General features: G+C 50.8%; 1 protein-coding gene across 2 annotated transcripts in view; it reads right to left on the bottom strand.

Annotated features, from left to right (window-relative positions):
• SLC39A14 (solute carrier family 39 member 14) overlaps nt 1–15516 on the bottom strand; it is a 40693-nt gene extending 25177 nt beyond the window's left edge. For both annotated transcript variants that reach the window (XM_053930756.1, XM_053930755.1), the window contains exon 1: nt 15348–15516. The gene's annotated coding sequence lies outside the window, so the exon portion shown is untranslated. The remainder of the gene's footprint in view (nt 1–15347) is intronic.
• Between the last annotated feature and the right edge of the window lie 375 nt (nt 15517–15891).

Raw genomic sequence — 15891 nt, 5'->3', positions numbered from 1 at the left:
CAGGAAAGTGGTTCTCAGAGTGTGGTCCCTGGACCGGCAGCATCACCACCACCTGGGACCTTGGAAGAGCAAATTCTCAGCCCCACCCAAACCAGCTGCATCAGAAACTTGGGGGTGGAGACGGGCCATCTGGGTTTAGAAAGTGCTCCGGATGACCGTGGTCCCTACAAAAGCCTGAGGACCACTGCTCTCGAGGAAGACCTAGCGCTTTCGGGAGAGCTCCAGGTTTCTTCACCAAGGACAGCAGCAAGGGCCCCTGCTGTCCAGTGTGGTCCCTGCTCACCAGCACGTGGCCGGGGCCCCCAGGAGAAGGGCACAGGCTGCACTTTCGATTTCTCGGTGACCATAAATATTTACCAGCAGAGCAATAAATGGGCCTGATGCCCATAAGGGTTACTGGGAAAAAGAGAGAAAAACCCCAGATTTCCAAACCAGAGTGAGAAAGGTGGCTGGAAAGGGAATTGAGTAACTGCATGCCTGAATCATAATTCCTCCATTTCCCCGCCACTGTCCCAACTTCCCAAATGGCTCAATCTCTGGCCCAAGGCCCCTGGCAGGGACCATCCCTGCCCCTCACTGTGGGCCTCCCTAAATGACCAGAGAGCCCCTCTCCCTAGGATTCCGGGGAAACCACTGCAGCCACTGCCCGGTGCCACCCACACCCACGGCTGCACCCCTCCAGTCCACGCTGCACCGCCTGATGAAATCACTCTCCTGCTGACACACACGCCCGCAGCCCCCGCAGCCCTCGGTGCTGCAGGCGTCATGAACACTCCAAAGAAATGCACCACTCCCCTCGCCCTACAGCGAAGATCGGCCCCTCCGCCTGGGGGTCAAGCAGCCCTCCAGCTAGGCTCCTGCCACCCTCCCTTCTGACCTGCCGTTACTCTCCTGCCTGGACCCTGGGCTCCATCCACAATGGCCCACTCCTGCCCTTCCTGTCTCCACACCCACCCACAGGACTAGAACGTCTGATTAACATCTGTTAGAAGCATCTGTCAGAAAGCTGACCATTTCTGCATGTGTTCCAGACACCCTCCCCACAAGTGTGAAGGGCCTGGATGTTTAAAAATAAAAAAAGGATGACCTGAAGGAAGAAGCACCACCTCTGACTTACCCAGAATCCCCCCCCCGCATGGGAAGGAGTCTCACCTTCCTCCGAATCCTACTACTCTGTCTCAAGAGTGTACTGTCTTAAAGCGACAGTTCTAACACTACCAGTTGACTTTCTTGGTTGTTTCGTAACAAGCCTAGGAGGCTGGCAGGGTCTAAATAAGTACTTGCCACATGAATCTGTAAATATAAATGCACGTAGAACAGATACACCACGCTTTCTCCAGAGGCTGCAGAATGGCTGGGATAGACCTCACTGCAGGTGCAGTACTTGGGGCCATGGTGCCTCCCCAATCTCCTCCTGTCCAAAGTGCAGGGAGAGCATGAGGACCTGAACCCGTGCCCTGCGGGCCCTCCCATCTCTGCCAGGGCCACAGCTCTGGAGAGAGGCTGTGGTGAGCACTCACAGGTGGATTCTGGAGCAAAGGCAGCCAGGCCTCTGGCTCCTGTCACACTTGGACACAGAACAGGGCCAGAAAAAGAGCCACAGGGGCAGAGCTGCCCTTCCTCAGGTGAAAACACCCCGTCGGGGCGATGGGCACAGCAGTGCGGAAGAAGCAACTCCGCTAACAACACGACAACCGGTGCCACATTTCCACTGCCCTTCCACTCCCTGCCTCCTACAAACTGCTGCCTATTAAAAAGGGATCAACATTCTCCCCAGACTTAAGGGCTTACCTCCCTGGCTAACACCAGTCCCCAGGGGTAATCGGAGTGCTACCTGGGAAGGGTTTCTGATTTTCACCTGCAACTCAGAATGCTCTAGTGGGGGTGACTTTCTCCCCTCACAGAGGAAAACAGACGGACAGGAGAATTCTCATGGCAGCGCTTTCCCCAATGGCAAAAGCCCTGCAGGCACCCCGAGAGCTCATCGGCAGGTGAGCGGGTGAATAAGTGAACCTGTCCACACATCGGAATCATGTACAACAAAGTGAACAAACTAGGGCGACGTTTAACACTGGGCGCTACTGGTCCTCTCCTCCAGGAGATGGGGGAGAACCACAGTGTGCACTCGCTGAACACAGGAGTCCACTCCCTGCCACCCCCCCTACAGCTGACAGACCACACAGGGCCTGCGGATAGAGGCCATGTTGAAAATCTAGTTGAAATACAATCGCTTAACCAGCCTCCCAGCTTCCACTGGGCACCGACCCCCACACTGCCGGGTTCCTTCTCTTTTAAGTGTCGTAGATACACACATGAGTGTCAAATCCTCAGTGGAGGTTCGACAGCGGAGTCATCCTTTTAAAGCACAAACCTGACCACAGCACTCTCTCTGCTTTAGACTCTCCAATGGCTTCCCAGTATGAGTGGAAAAAAATCTGAACTCCTGTTTCTGGCCTATAAATCACGGTGGCATCTGGTCCTTGCTGACCCCACCGACCTTCTAATTGAGCCCTCCCTCCCTGGGCCAGCCCCCCACCTTCCTGCTCTCCCTAACCCCACAAGGGCATTCTGACCTCAGGACCTCTGCACGTGATGTTCCCTCTGCCTACAGTGCTCTTCCCCTAGAGCTTCATAGAAGGTCTCTCAGTTCGAATGTCACCTCCTCCATGTGCAGGGCCACTTGGTTAAACAAAACAAAAAAAAAGGAAAAAGAGCCCCATTCCCAGTCATTCAGAATCCCAACACCTTGGTATATTTTCTTCTTAGCCTATTAGCACTTTCTAAAATGGTATTTCTCTTCTGTTGACATAGTTGATATCTGTCCCTTCCTACTAGACTGGAAGCTCCACAGTGGTGGGGCCTTGGCCTCTCTTCCCTCCTGCAGGGCCTGGAGGAGGGATATCTGCTGAGCCATCAAGTTAATTCCCCTGCCCCCAGCTGAACTACCAGCATCCTCAGGGGGCAGGACCCTTCTCCTGAAGCTTCAACAGAATTGATGACCCCAGAGAAGTTGGTCTGGAGTTGGGGTACATAAGGTAGAAAATTTTTTAAAGAAACTTAAGGTGGTGTCGGGGTTCCAGGAGGGAGGTGGTGGGAGAGGGGCAGGCCCAGGCGGGTGGCCTCCCCCGCCCCTCCACACTGAAACCACATGCGGAGGACAGGTAGCCCTCTGACAGTCCTGCCGAAAATAACACATTAACTCTTCCCTGGCGGCAGGGGCGGGAAAGGAAAGGAAAGCCCCAAAGAACAGGCTGTTTCTAGAATTTCGCAGCTGCTCATGGAAACTCTGAGTCCTGGCTGCACTGCACACAGCCTCCCTCAACTTGCCAATGACACACATCCTGAACCTCGGGGGCGGGGCCCCACAGCCGCTGCCCAGAAGGGGGTGTGGCCTGAGGAGAGCCAAGGTCACAGGCGCAATCTGGCCCAGCAGCGCTGTGTACACGTCAGGGTTTACCCAGGGTCAAGGCCTCTGCCGTGGGAGGTACCTCTGCCGTGTCTGCTGGAAGTTGGCGGCAGCCCATGCGGGGGGGGGGGGGGGGGGGGGGTTGGGGGCTGGGGAGTGGGGGGTGAGGGAGAGCAAGGACTGGGACAGAATCCCTGTTCCTACGGCTGGTCAGGCTGCCCTAGAGGACGCTCTGGCTGGTGGCCGGAGTCTGGGGGATGGGTAACTTTGTGCTTGTTGCACCTTTCTGGGAAAGCAGATGAGAACAGCTGTGGCTCACTGCCCCTGGATACTCCCCAGGGACCTGGTCTCCTGGGACCTTGCAAGACCTCTCAGATGGAAAATCTCCAACACTGGGGAAACGGCCAGCACAGAAATGCATGTCCGCCAATCAATGTCACCAGGTCCCAGGCTGAAGAGCACAGCACACACCATCAGTGAGCTGGGGAAAGGAGGACAGAGGCCACAAGGGACACCAGGGCCGACCACCTGTGGCTAACCTCCTGGGAGGAAAAGCAGGGCCAGTCGCCCCGAAGGAGAAAATGAGAGTCCCGTGGGGCTGGCCCGCAGGCTTCCGGCTTCCCGGAAAGAAGCGCACAGACAGTTGAGCCTGCGGCCTGTGATTTACAGCACTCGGCTAAAAGGATGCACATACACTGCCCTGTTTCTGTCACACAAGCCACCTCCCAGGCTTCCAGTAAAGGACCCAAAAGAAACAGTTGTTGGGAGGACAGCCCAGCTGTCCTGGCGTGGTGGAAGCCCTCCAGGTGAGCTGGCTGACGCCCCCCCCCAAGACAGCTGGGCACAGGGAAAGGCCCTAAGGCATGAGGGGGTGAAGAGGATCTTCCCAGAAGAGACTCAGAAGCCATCCGACCTGGGAGCAAATTGGCTGGGGAACAGTCCCTGCCCCCAGGGCAGCAAATATTTCCGAAGAACTTACTACACAATTTGCTAAACTATCCCCTGAAGGTTCAACTGCTTTAATAATCCTACTACCTGTGTGTAAGAATGCCTGTTCCATAAGATCCTTGTCCATGCGAGTACTGAAAGTGTTCCCTATTGGCCACATTGGTTAAAAATCATTCTTGTAATTCCCTTAATCGACATTTCTCTGACCACCAGTGCGACTCCTCACATTTTCAGGTTTGCTAACATTTACAGTCCTCCTTCCACAAGTTGCCTGTTGCTATCCTTTGCTGATTTTTTTGCTACTATACATTCATTTTTCTTACCAGTGTGTATGAGTTCACTGCATGGACTAATAAAACAGTAACCTTCTGTCACATAATACATGTATCTTCCTAATCATTTGCCTTTTGATTTTGTTGACTGGCTTTACTGACAAAGTTTTTAAAGAAATCAGCCCTGGCTGGTGTGGCTCAGTGGCTTGAGCAACGGCCTGAGAAACAAAGGGTCGCCAGTTCAATGCCCATCAGGGCACATGCCTGGGTTGCAGGCCAGTCCCCAGTTGGGGGTGTACAAGAGGCAACTGGTGTATCTCTCACACATCAATGTTCCTCTCCCTCTCTTTCTCCCTCCCTTCCCCTCTAAGAATAAATAAGTAAAATCTTTTTGAAAAGAGGTAAATATATTATACTTCTAAGGTTTCTGCTTTTAGTAGCATGCCTGGGAAAACCTTTCCCACCCTGAAATTACAGAATTACATACACATATTGTCATGCCTTGAAAAAATTTAAACTTCTAATTCATGTAAAATTTAATTTTGGCACAGTGTGAGAAAGAGAATCTAACTTTTAAAAAACAGCCAAGCATCTCAGTATTGTTTAATGAAATGTCAATTTTCCTTGTAAACCTCGACTGTGGAGTCTACAAAAGGTCAGAAATAGAGGTACAGTGCCCTGGCCAGGGAGTTCCCTGACGCACCAAGGTTGAGGGTTTGATCACCTGGGTCAGGGCACAGACAAGAATCAACCAATGAACCAATGAATGCATAAATAAGTGGGGAACAACAAAATCGATGTTTCTCTCTCTCTAAAGTCAATAAATAAAAATTTAAAAAATGAAAGAAAGATAGGTAAAGTCAACTATGTCCTTTGCACCGAGGCCACAGGTAGCTGGTCCAGCCATTGCCAGTAAGTACACATTGTGGGTGCCACCTCTTTCCCTTCCTCCTTCCTGCTCAGAGGTACAGGCTGCAGAGCAACAACCATGAGAACAAAGTCCACTGTGTGAAGCCCGGCACAGCAGACAGATCCGCTGGCGAGAACCTGGGATCCTAGAGGCTCACTGTGCAGGAACGTGGGCCTCCCACGATGCTTCACATGCTGTCTGCCCACCAGCATTGCCCGGATGCCGTTGTTTACATTCAAACACCCCTGGAACTCATCCATAATCTTTTCTTCCTTAGTTGTACAAGAACTGCCAGGATTACCACTGCCTGCCAGGCACTGTGCTGAGCAATGTGTCTCCACTATCTCAGTTAACCTTCGCAACAACGACCGTGTGAGACACTTTCCACAACACTGCCCTAACTGCACGCACCAGCGACAGCTTTCACGAGTGGGGAAAGACACAGTGTACATCAAGGAGACACCTCCCTTTTTCAGAAACATTAAAACAACAAAAAGCATCTTAGAAATCAGCAAGTAGTTTACAGATGAGAACACCGAGGCTAAGCAGATTTGCTCAAAATCCCACCATTAGTTAGAAATAACACCATTATAGGTGGCCGAGTTCCTACACATACTGAGGTCTGTTTTGGATGTTGCTGTTGTGTTCCACTTGTCTATCCGGTGCCAACGCCACACTTTATCTTTTTAACTGTTATTTTTGATTTGATTTTAGAGAGGGGAAGGGAGAGAAGGAGAGAGAAACACTGATTGGTTGCCTCCCACATGCACCCGACCAGGGACCAAACCCAGGACCCGGGCCCGTGCCCTGGCCACGGATTGAACTGGTGACCTTTTAGTTTGTGTGATGACGCCAAACCAAGCCATACTGACCAGGGCTATTTTATATTCTTTTTTTTTTTCTGTTATTTAAATCAATTCCAACTTCACTACTTTCTTTTTTTAATTGTTTTTGGCTATCCTTGTGCATTTATTCTTTCAGAGGGAAAAAACCCTTTCTAAATCATCTCCTCAAGCCCCAATACTTCGCTTTGGGAATCCATCCCATGGAAGTGATCTTGAATGGGGGAATGAATTCAGCTTTGAGAATTTATGGACGTGAGTGCGCAGTAACAAATACCTACTGAGTGCCAGGGGCACAGGCAATGAGCAATCCCGCCCCGTGGAGCATCCCGGCTCGGGCTCCTGAGGGTGAACATGCAGAGGGCGGGGTTGCTAACGCCAGGTGACCTGCAGAGCTACACGTTCGAGAACAGACAGCATTTCGGGCTCTGAGTGAGACAGACCCCAGTTTGAATCCTGAATCCGCACTGACCAGCTTCAAGGCTTGGGTCAAGTCCCAACCTCAAGAGGACTTATTCCCCTAATTTAGAAGAAAAAAGCTACTAACTGTCCCTCCCTCACAGCACTTGAGGAAATTAAATGAGATGCTGAGCATAAACAATAGTGCCTGGTGTATAGTAATTGCTCAGCAAATGCTCGTGATCTGGAAGAACGACATGGAAAGTCACTTGTGTGTTAACTGAAAAACAAGACCTTACAAAACTCTGCACAGCAGGTCATCATTCCCTAAAACGTGTACATTTACAGAAAAAGGCTAAAAAATGTACGACACACTGTTAAACCCACTGGTAGGTTTAATGATACCTTTTTATTCACCCGTATTTTCTATGAGCATGTAACGCTTCCAGAACAAAGTTCATCTCTGAGCCAGGTTAGGAAAGGGGGAAGGCCTGGCTCTCCCCTTGAGGACCTGCACTTGGAGTCTGCAGTGGAGTCCAGCGCTGACCTGGCTGCCCCAGGGAGAGGGCCCCGCCTCAGTTCTTTTGAATCAGAGCTTCCTGGGTGAGGTCCAGTGTCTGTACTGAGATCAACCTCGCGCTCCCTCAGGGCACTGGTCTGACATTTCAGTGCTGCTGGATTAGACGTGGGCCACCTACTACATCCTGTGACCCGTCTGAACTCTCTGAAGTCAGCTCCCCCTTTCCTGCAAGCGGGCACCGACCTCTGCCTGGCCTAGCCTGCAGGGAAACACTCATTGCACAGAGGCAACCTGCTGTGGTTGCAGCGTCTGGACCCTAAGGCAGGGCCTCTGAGGTCAGCTTTGTATTTTTACCTACTTGCTTCTCAGATCTGTTTCAACGTGAGGAGCAGGCAGCCTGAAGATGGGCCCTTGGCTCAACAGCAGCCAGGCCTGCTTTACGTCTTAGGTGCAAAGAGAAATCTCCCACTCCTGCGAAGCTCTGAGAACCTCGGTTTACAAAGGCCGTCCCCTAACATCCTGGGTGCACTGGGTTGGATAACATTCCCCAAATCCATGTCCGTCCAAGACTGCAGAAGGTGACGTTTTTGGAAACAGGGTCTTTACAGATATACATAGTTAGTTAGGATACCAATGCCTGGTATCTTCACATGAGAAAGGAGATTTGGACACCGACACACACAGAAGGCATGTGAAGGCAAAAGCAGAAATTTGGGGGGGGGGGTTGCTGGCACTAACTAGCCAAGGAACACCTGCAGACACCCTCCAGAAGCTGGAAGAAGGGAAGATTCTCCCCTAGAGCTTTTGCGGGGGGGTGGGGGGGCTGCTGACACCTTGATTTCAAACTTCTGGCCTCCAGAACTGTGAAAGAATAAATTTCTACTGTTTTAAGCCACCAGGTTTGTACCGATTTGTTCAGGCAGCCCTAGGAAACTAAAACTTTGGGCCGAGATGAAGACCTTGGATCTCATGCTATGGTTGGCAGAACCCTCAGATCACCAGCAATGACCCTCTCCCTCGAGAGTGGGCGGGACCCGTACATATGATGTCACTCCTGTTATTGTGTTACGTTATCTAGCAAAAGGATTCTGCTGGTGTAAGTCTACCAATTTAGCTGACCTTCAGAGAGGGAAATTATCCTGATGGGCCAGAACTCATCAGGTGAACCCTGAGAAGGACAGACTCCTCCTGACAAAAGGGATCTAAAGCATGAGAAGGATTCAACCTGGGAGAGAGAGTAGCAGCTTTTCCAGTATGAAAGTCCAGCAGACACCAATTTAACCAAGCGATCCAGGACTGAGACACACTGACATCCTGAACGCCCTGATCTAATGCTCTGAAGAGGAGGCAGCACTGTTTTTGTGACAGTCTTGCCAAAACGCATGACCTCATCCTAAGAAAGCAAGCGAGAGGAACTGTTATAGGTCGGAGAAGACTAAAGATAAATAGTAACTAAATGCCACGTGGGACTACGGATCAGATCCTGGAACAGAAAAAGGATATTCATAGAAATACTGGTGAAATTTATTTCATCCCCACCCAAGGATGTTTTTATTGATTTTAGAGAGAAACATTGATCAGTTGCCTTCCATAGATACCCCAACTAGGGATCGAACCTCCATCCTTTTGATGTATGAGAAGACGCTCCAACAAACTTGAGCAACCCAGCCAGGGCAAAATATTGGTGAAATTTAAATATGGTCTGTGGCTTAACTAATGTGCCCATGTTGATTTCCTGTTCTTGGTAACTATCCTATGGGTGGAGGATAAAAAGGCACTCTGCTATATTTTTTACAATGTTTCTTTAAGCCTAAAATTAGTCCAAAATAAAGTTTAAAATAAAAGGAAATGGTTGAGTAAATTAACAGAGGTTGCTTCAGGGTTGAAGGATTACAGATTTTTTCTCCCATGTTTCTTTATATGCATCTTTACAGTAAATACACAATGATTTGGTAACCAGAGGCAAGAGGTTGGAATAGGTGGGCTACTGGTGCAAAGGGTATTGGTTTGGGACCATGGAGCTGCTGTAGGTGAAAACAGTTTGGACCCCAAGACATAGGGGTGCCAATATAGAGCAGCAAGTCTTTGATATGGAAACAGACACTCTTGGTACCCCAGACGCCAGAGCCCTTCAAAGTTGCTGGACACAACCTAAATTTCTTCTTTGAAAAAAATATTTATTTATTTATTTTTAGAGAGAGGGGTAGGGAGGGAGAGAGGGAAAGAAACATCCCCATGTGAGAGAAATATCAATTGCTTGCCTCTCACGCACCCCCAACCAAGGACCGACCCAAAACCCAGGCATGTGCCCTGACTGGGAATCAAACCCGTGATCTTTTGGTTCACAGGCTGGTTGGTGTTCAACCCACGGAGCCACACCAGCCAGGGCCCAACCTACATTTCTAGCCACATCACTTGTCCCTCTACCAGCCACTCTAGCCAGGAATTAAGACCACCCTTGCCCCAGGAATACACATCTTTGTGTTGTTCATTAGTCACATAACACTTGTCAGGACTCCTGTCCTCCGTCTCTTTTTCTCCTAGCTTCCAAAGCTTGGCTTAATTCCACCTCCAGGAAGCCTTCCCAGACCACTCCTGTCCCCAGTGGCCTCACCTTGCTCCAACCTCCTTAAATGTCTCTTGTCCTTCTCACTCAATGGAATGAATGCCCCTAGAGAGCATGTAACTTCCCGTGTACACTCAGCTCACCTCACACACGTTTTACAAGCACCTTTGGAAGAAAGACATGTTTTGCGGCCTTCGCAGAGTGGAAGCTGTCATGGAAGCTGTCTCAGCTGAGCACCACGGGCTGGGACAATGCCCCCCAATCCTCCTGTACCTCCCCACAGCACACAGCCCCTCTGCTGCCACGAGCCGAGGGTTCACTGACTGGGGGCCTGTTGTGTCTGTTCCCCAGACTCTTATGCCACTTCTGCTGGTTTTATGATTACAAGTAAGTTCAATAGTAACTGAAAGAGAAATGCAGAAAGTTTTGATTTCTACAAAATTAAATGAAGCGCCGTATGCCTGCAGTGCTGAAACTCCGAGACCTGGTCAGGGGCCTGCAAGGTAAAAGCAGTTTCTATTATTATATTAAGATGGTAAAAGCTTTTTCATTCTCATTTTTCAGAAGCTACCGGAAGTGTGATGAATGTGTACCACATAGTCTTTTGAGTTTTCTAGAAATTCCTAAGGTAGAAGTTTAGGGTATAAATATATTTTCTTGCAGAGATGAACTCATTTTGTTCTCAGGACTTCAACTAAATATTTACCATCAACTTTACATCATACTTGTTATAATTCTTTTCATTATCTAGTAATAACTATTTTCAAAATCTTGGAGTGTAAGAGTGTAAAAACTTTATTTTGGAAGTTATTTTTCATAAAAATGTTTTATGCTAACATGCAATGACCTTATTTTTGTTATTTTAAATGAATGAATTTTTTTTTAAGACTATTTACTTTTAGAGAGGAGAAGGGAGGGAAAGAGGTAGTAAAACACCAATATGAGAGAAACATGGATAGGTTGCCTCTTGTACACGCCCCATCAGGGGACCAAACCTGCAACCCAGGCATGTGCCCTGACCAGGAATGGAACTGGCAACCTTACGCTTTGTGGGATGACACCTAATCGAGCCACACTGGTCAGGGCATGAATAAATGTTTTTAAATTTGTTTTAATTTTTAGTATGATAGTCCTGGCCAGGTAGCTCAGAGGGTTAGAGCGTCGTCCTGATATACGAAGGTTGGGGGTTCGATCCCGGGTCAGGGCACATACAAGAATCAACCAATAAATGCATAAATAAGTAGAACAACAAATCGATGTTTCTCTCTTTCTCTCTCTTCTTCTTCTCTAAAATCAATTTTAAAAAATTTAAATAATTTTTAACATGATAAATATCAATAGGTATAGCCACATAAGCAAAAGACAATATTGAGCAATCCTAGGATCAAAAAGCTTAAGAATTGCTCACCTAGAAGGATGTGTTACAAAGGAAAAAAAGAGGATCGCGTTAGGTTTGTGTCTTGCCAAAGTAGGATTCTGCACGTGGGCTGGTTCGCAAATGTCTTTTGAAGTCTTGCTTTATTTATTGAATGAACATTGACAGGTGTGTAAATCCTTTCCCCAGGAATTCCACTCTGCAATCGCTTCTGCAGTCGCATGCACACACGTAAGACACGCCACGTGTGCACTAATGACGGGATCCAGGCGACAACCCCGGTGAGGGGGGAGAGAGGCGACAAAGTTGATTAGCAATCGACTGTACTTCCACATTCTGGAATCATATGCAGTTATACTAAAAGGATGATAAAAGTATTCTATATGCAAACATGGAAAGATGTAATAGAGTTGGTAAGTGAAAATACGATATGCTAAACAATGTGTCTGCAATGCAAACTTGTAGCATTACTGAGATGTTTCACTGAATACTGTGACTTTTTTTAATCCTCACACAGGATATATTTAGTGATTTGAGAGAGGGAGAGAAACATTGATCAGTTGCCTCCTGTGTGCACCCCAAAGGGGGACTAAACCCGCAACCTATGGGTGTATGGGATGACGCTCCAATCAATGGGGCCACCTGGCCAGGGCATGTGTGTGACTTTTTAAACTGTTTTTTAGCCTTTTGATCTTTGAGCTATGTAAATATATGGCCTGGTGAAAAACACTTAATAAAAAAATGAGAAATCACAGGTGGCACACGTGGTGTGATTTTTACATACAAACAACCGGCAATTCTCATTAGGAGATGTGGAGACCCAAAGAGAAGGCCTTGGCCCTCAATCAAAGTTTTGGCAAATAAAAATATATGCACACTCTTTAAAGGTAAAATAAATTGCTTGAAACATGGATTTTTCTTTTTATCCCCAACTTTTGGCTGATGTTTTTTATTAACTACTAATACTGAGTACATTGACCAAGAGCCCCTAGGAACCCCCTAGTAATAAATTCAGGACAGTCACCTCATTCCACCAAACCCCAGCTTCGCCTGGGCCCGATGACAGAGAAAAGTAGGAGGCCTGAGAACGCAGTCAGATCTCCAGTTTCCAAGGCAGGGAATTGGTTTCCCATGGCTGGTCATGCCAAGCTCCCTCTCAGGCTGATTCTGTGGCCGCCCTTCCTCCCAGCTTTGTGGGAGTCCCAAGAGCCCACAAAGGGCTGTGCCTCTGGATCTCAGCTGGGCCCAACAAAGGGTCCCCTCTGGGAGTCGCGATTGTTACAGAAGGGTGGGGATGAGGCAGCTGGAGCGTGGAGACCTTGTGGCGAGACTCCCCTGCTTGTCCCCTGGGAAAGCACGAGGCCCCCGGCTGGCAGCAGACTCTGGACTCCTTATCTGCCGGCACTCTGCCAGCCCAGCAGACCGAGGTCAGAGAAGTCCTCTCTAGACATCTAGTGAGTACTGGCTGGGGCCCCGTGGCATGACCCTTCCTCACCCACACCCCCCACCCTCCCATGTCCCCAGGGAGTCTGGAAAGAGAAAGAAGTAGAGGACTTCTCCTAAAGAAGCTTCTGTCCACACAAGCCAAGACTCCCCTCCCCTCAAATGAGCACAGAGACAACTGGCTCCTCCTTCCTCACATGTTCAAAGAAAAGACTAGGATCATCGGCAATTCCACCATCACTTTTAGGAATCAAAATGGACGCTTTCTTTGGTCTTTGCCATCAAGCCTCTTGGCCACTAGCAAGCAAGTGACTTAGGGTACGCATTAAACTCTGCAGATCCCATGTCTTTGGTTGTAAAACAAAGGGGCTACCCTTGAAGCTTCCCAAAGTCCCCCCAGCTCAATATCCAAAGTCTGTGGTTCTGCAAAATGCCCAAGCATGATTTTATTCAGGCATCAAGAGCAAACAGGCTGAATTATCCCAGAAGAGTGGGGAGAAGGCCCCAATTCCCAGACATATTCACAGCACGGCTAGTACGTAGTTCCCAAGATCCTATAAACACTGGACACGGACTGAGATTCCTCCTGGAATAGAGTAGGTTGAAGCAGGTAAGGAAAGACGGAGGTGGGAAGGGCTTGAAAACAGAAGCAGTCCAGTGACTGATACATATTGCACTTGTGCACACAGTCAGTACTTTTTATCAGCCCCAAACAGAAGTGTTTCTATTACCTGAAGAAATGAGAGTAGCTCCCAAAACTTAATGGTGCAGGGGACGCAAAAACCTTTTCCCTTTGCCCAGTGAACCCGTGGGACAATCCTGGCAGGCCCCAGAAAAGAGGCCAACCCAGCAGTCAGGGAGACAGACCACCTGCATCCCACTCCTACAACCCAACCCACTCTCTTCCTCTGCACTCCTAAGCAAGCTAGTCCACCCTGAAGAGTTTACTGTGATGAGGAGGAGGAAGGGGGGGGGGGACGACTCCTACTACGCTCCAGGCACAATCACAACAGGCTGCAGGGCGGCGAGAACAGGCCCAACAGTGCCAGGGCCAGGATTTGAATACAGATTCACGGGGCCCAAAAGCCCAGCATTCTCCCGCCCCCACCTCTGGCAGAGTGCTGTTCTCTCTGAACTTAACTGAACATGACAGTGGGACCTCTGTTGCGCAACTACCTCATTCTTCATGTGTGAACGTTCCTGCTGCTCAACCCCAGGTGTGCAGGAGCCGGGCCTCCAGCCCTCTCTGCTTCCTGCCGTGGCCAGCGCAGAGCCAACCACAGGCCAGGCCCCGCGACATGTACTGAGGGATGAGCGACCACACTGAGTCATGAAACTTCTTCTCGCCCAAATGACAAGGCCAGCCATCTTGGGTCTGCTACCCTCTAGCCAACCTGCAAGCCAATGGCAGGGAGAGGCACTGGTCTATCTCCTGGTCTCCACACAATTTATGAGAAACTCACCTGGGTCTCCAACAGGAAATAGAATATGTGATTTTTAATCCCACCTGCTACAAGTTAGGATTCTAGACATTCTTTTTCTTGCCTCCCCAAGCTCCTCTCAGCTTTTATGACCCTTGTTCTAAGAGAGAAGGATTAACGGGTAAGAGACCACAGACCTATCTGATCTCAGCACTGACCCCTTCCCACGAGTAGACAGAGTGAGGAGCGGAGGTGGGATGGCGTGACCAGGCCAGCCCCCTCTGCGAGCGATCATCACCGCTTCCCAGCAGCCTCTCCAAGTAGCCTGGGCTTCCCAGGGAAGAGTGACCAAAGGCAAACCCAAGCCCACAGTGGCTCCCCGAGGAAGGGTCCGGTCAGAGCTGCTCCTGCTCCCACCTTCTCAGGCCCCTCACAAACCATGCGCAGAGTTCTCTCCAACACCCAGGCCCTGACAGACCCTAGATCCTCAAAACTGCAGCCACGATTCAGAACTGAGGAAATTTTCTTGGCTTACTTGGACCTCAGGATCACATGGCGAACTGCTTGGATGCCGGTTTTGTCCTATTGCCATAACCATCCGAGAGAGGGCAGCCTAAACCGGACCACCTAAGTTGGTCGGTACGGACCAAAATAGCTAAAAATCCACGCCAGCGAGGCGAGCCAGGTCGGAGGTAGCTTAGTCCCTCCTTTGCCGTTCTCCATCTCCTGCTACCGGCCAGCAGGAAGATTTGAGTGATTTTTCTTCAATTAGGATGTGGTCCCGCCCAGGTGGGGTGAGGTGGGGGCCACAGCTGCTGGAAGGCAAAGTCCGGACACCAGTGCCCCATCCCGGCCACCCCAACAGCTGCCCATCTACTCCCCACTTTTTCTGTCCAAGCATCGGCGAGCTCCAGGAAGCCTCCCCGAGGCTGCAGCGCGGCACTCCACGTCCTGGGACCTTCTCTGGCTCCCACATCGCGCGCTCTCCAGCCCACTGGACCGCAGCTGAGACCTCCCCTTCCCTCTCCTGTAACCTCGTCGTGGCACCTCGGCCAGGTGTCGCCCCCAGCCAGCGTCTGTGCCCGTGTGCGGATCCTCGGGAGTGGCTCCCCGGTCCGGCCCCAGGCTTCGGGGACTGCGGCCGGGCCCCCACCCCCACCCGTACCGGGTGACCCGAGCCCGGAGGCGCGCTGCCGCATCCTTGCCTCTCGGCACGGCCGGGCCCGCGCGCCCTCCGCCGCTCACCTGAAGCTGGGGCGGACGCCACCGGGCCCGCGCAAATTCACAAGCCAGGTGCTTGGGCGGCCTGCAGCAGCGGCAGCGGCGACAGCGACAACGGCTCTGTCCCGGCGTCCGCGCAAGCACCCGCTCGCCCTCGCTCTCCGGCCTGCGTCCGTCCCCGCCACGCCGCGCATGCCCGGCTATATACCCTGCGCGTCAGCCTCGCCCCGCCCCCGCCCGCCGCCGCCCCACCCTGCGCTCCCCAGGGCCTGCCACGTGGGGCCCTGGCCAGCGGGAGGGCGCGGTGCGGGAGCCGCTTGGGCCAGCCAGCGCCCTGCTGCGCCTCGAGGCCCCGGGCGGAGACCCCAGCTCGCCGAGATCCCAGCTCCTGTTTGAGGTCGATCAGGGTTGTCTCCTAAGCGGGAGGCGAACTGCCCTCTTCATTCTAGGAGGCCCCACGGGCTTTTTCTTCCTGGGGAAGGAAACCTCCTGTTAGGACTTCCCCGCCACCCCCACGCCCGTTATGTGGGGAGCTCTCACAACCTGCCTGCCCCCCCTAGGAGTAAGG

Source organism: Desmodus rotundus, chromosome 9 (genome assembly GCF_022682495.2).
Source record: "Desmodus rotundus isolate HL8 chromosome 9, HLdesRot8A.1, whole genome shotgun sequence".
NCBI classification, from domain to species: domain Eukaryota; kingdom Metazoa; phylum Chordata; class Mammalia; order Chiroptera; family Phyllostomidae; genus Desmodus; species Desmodus rotundus.
This window is presented reverse-complemented; position numbering and strand designations above follow the sequence as displayed.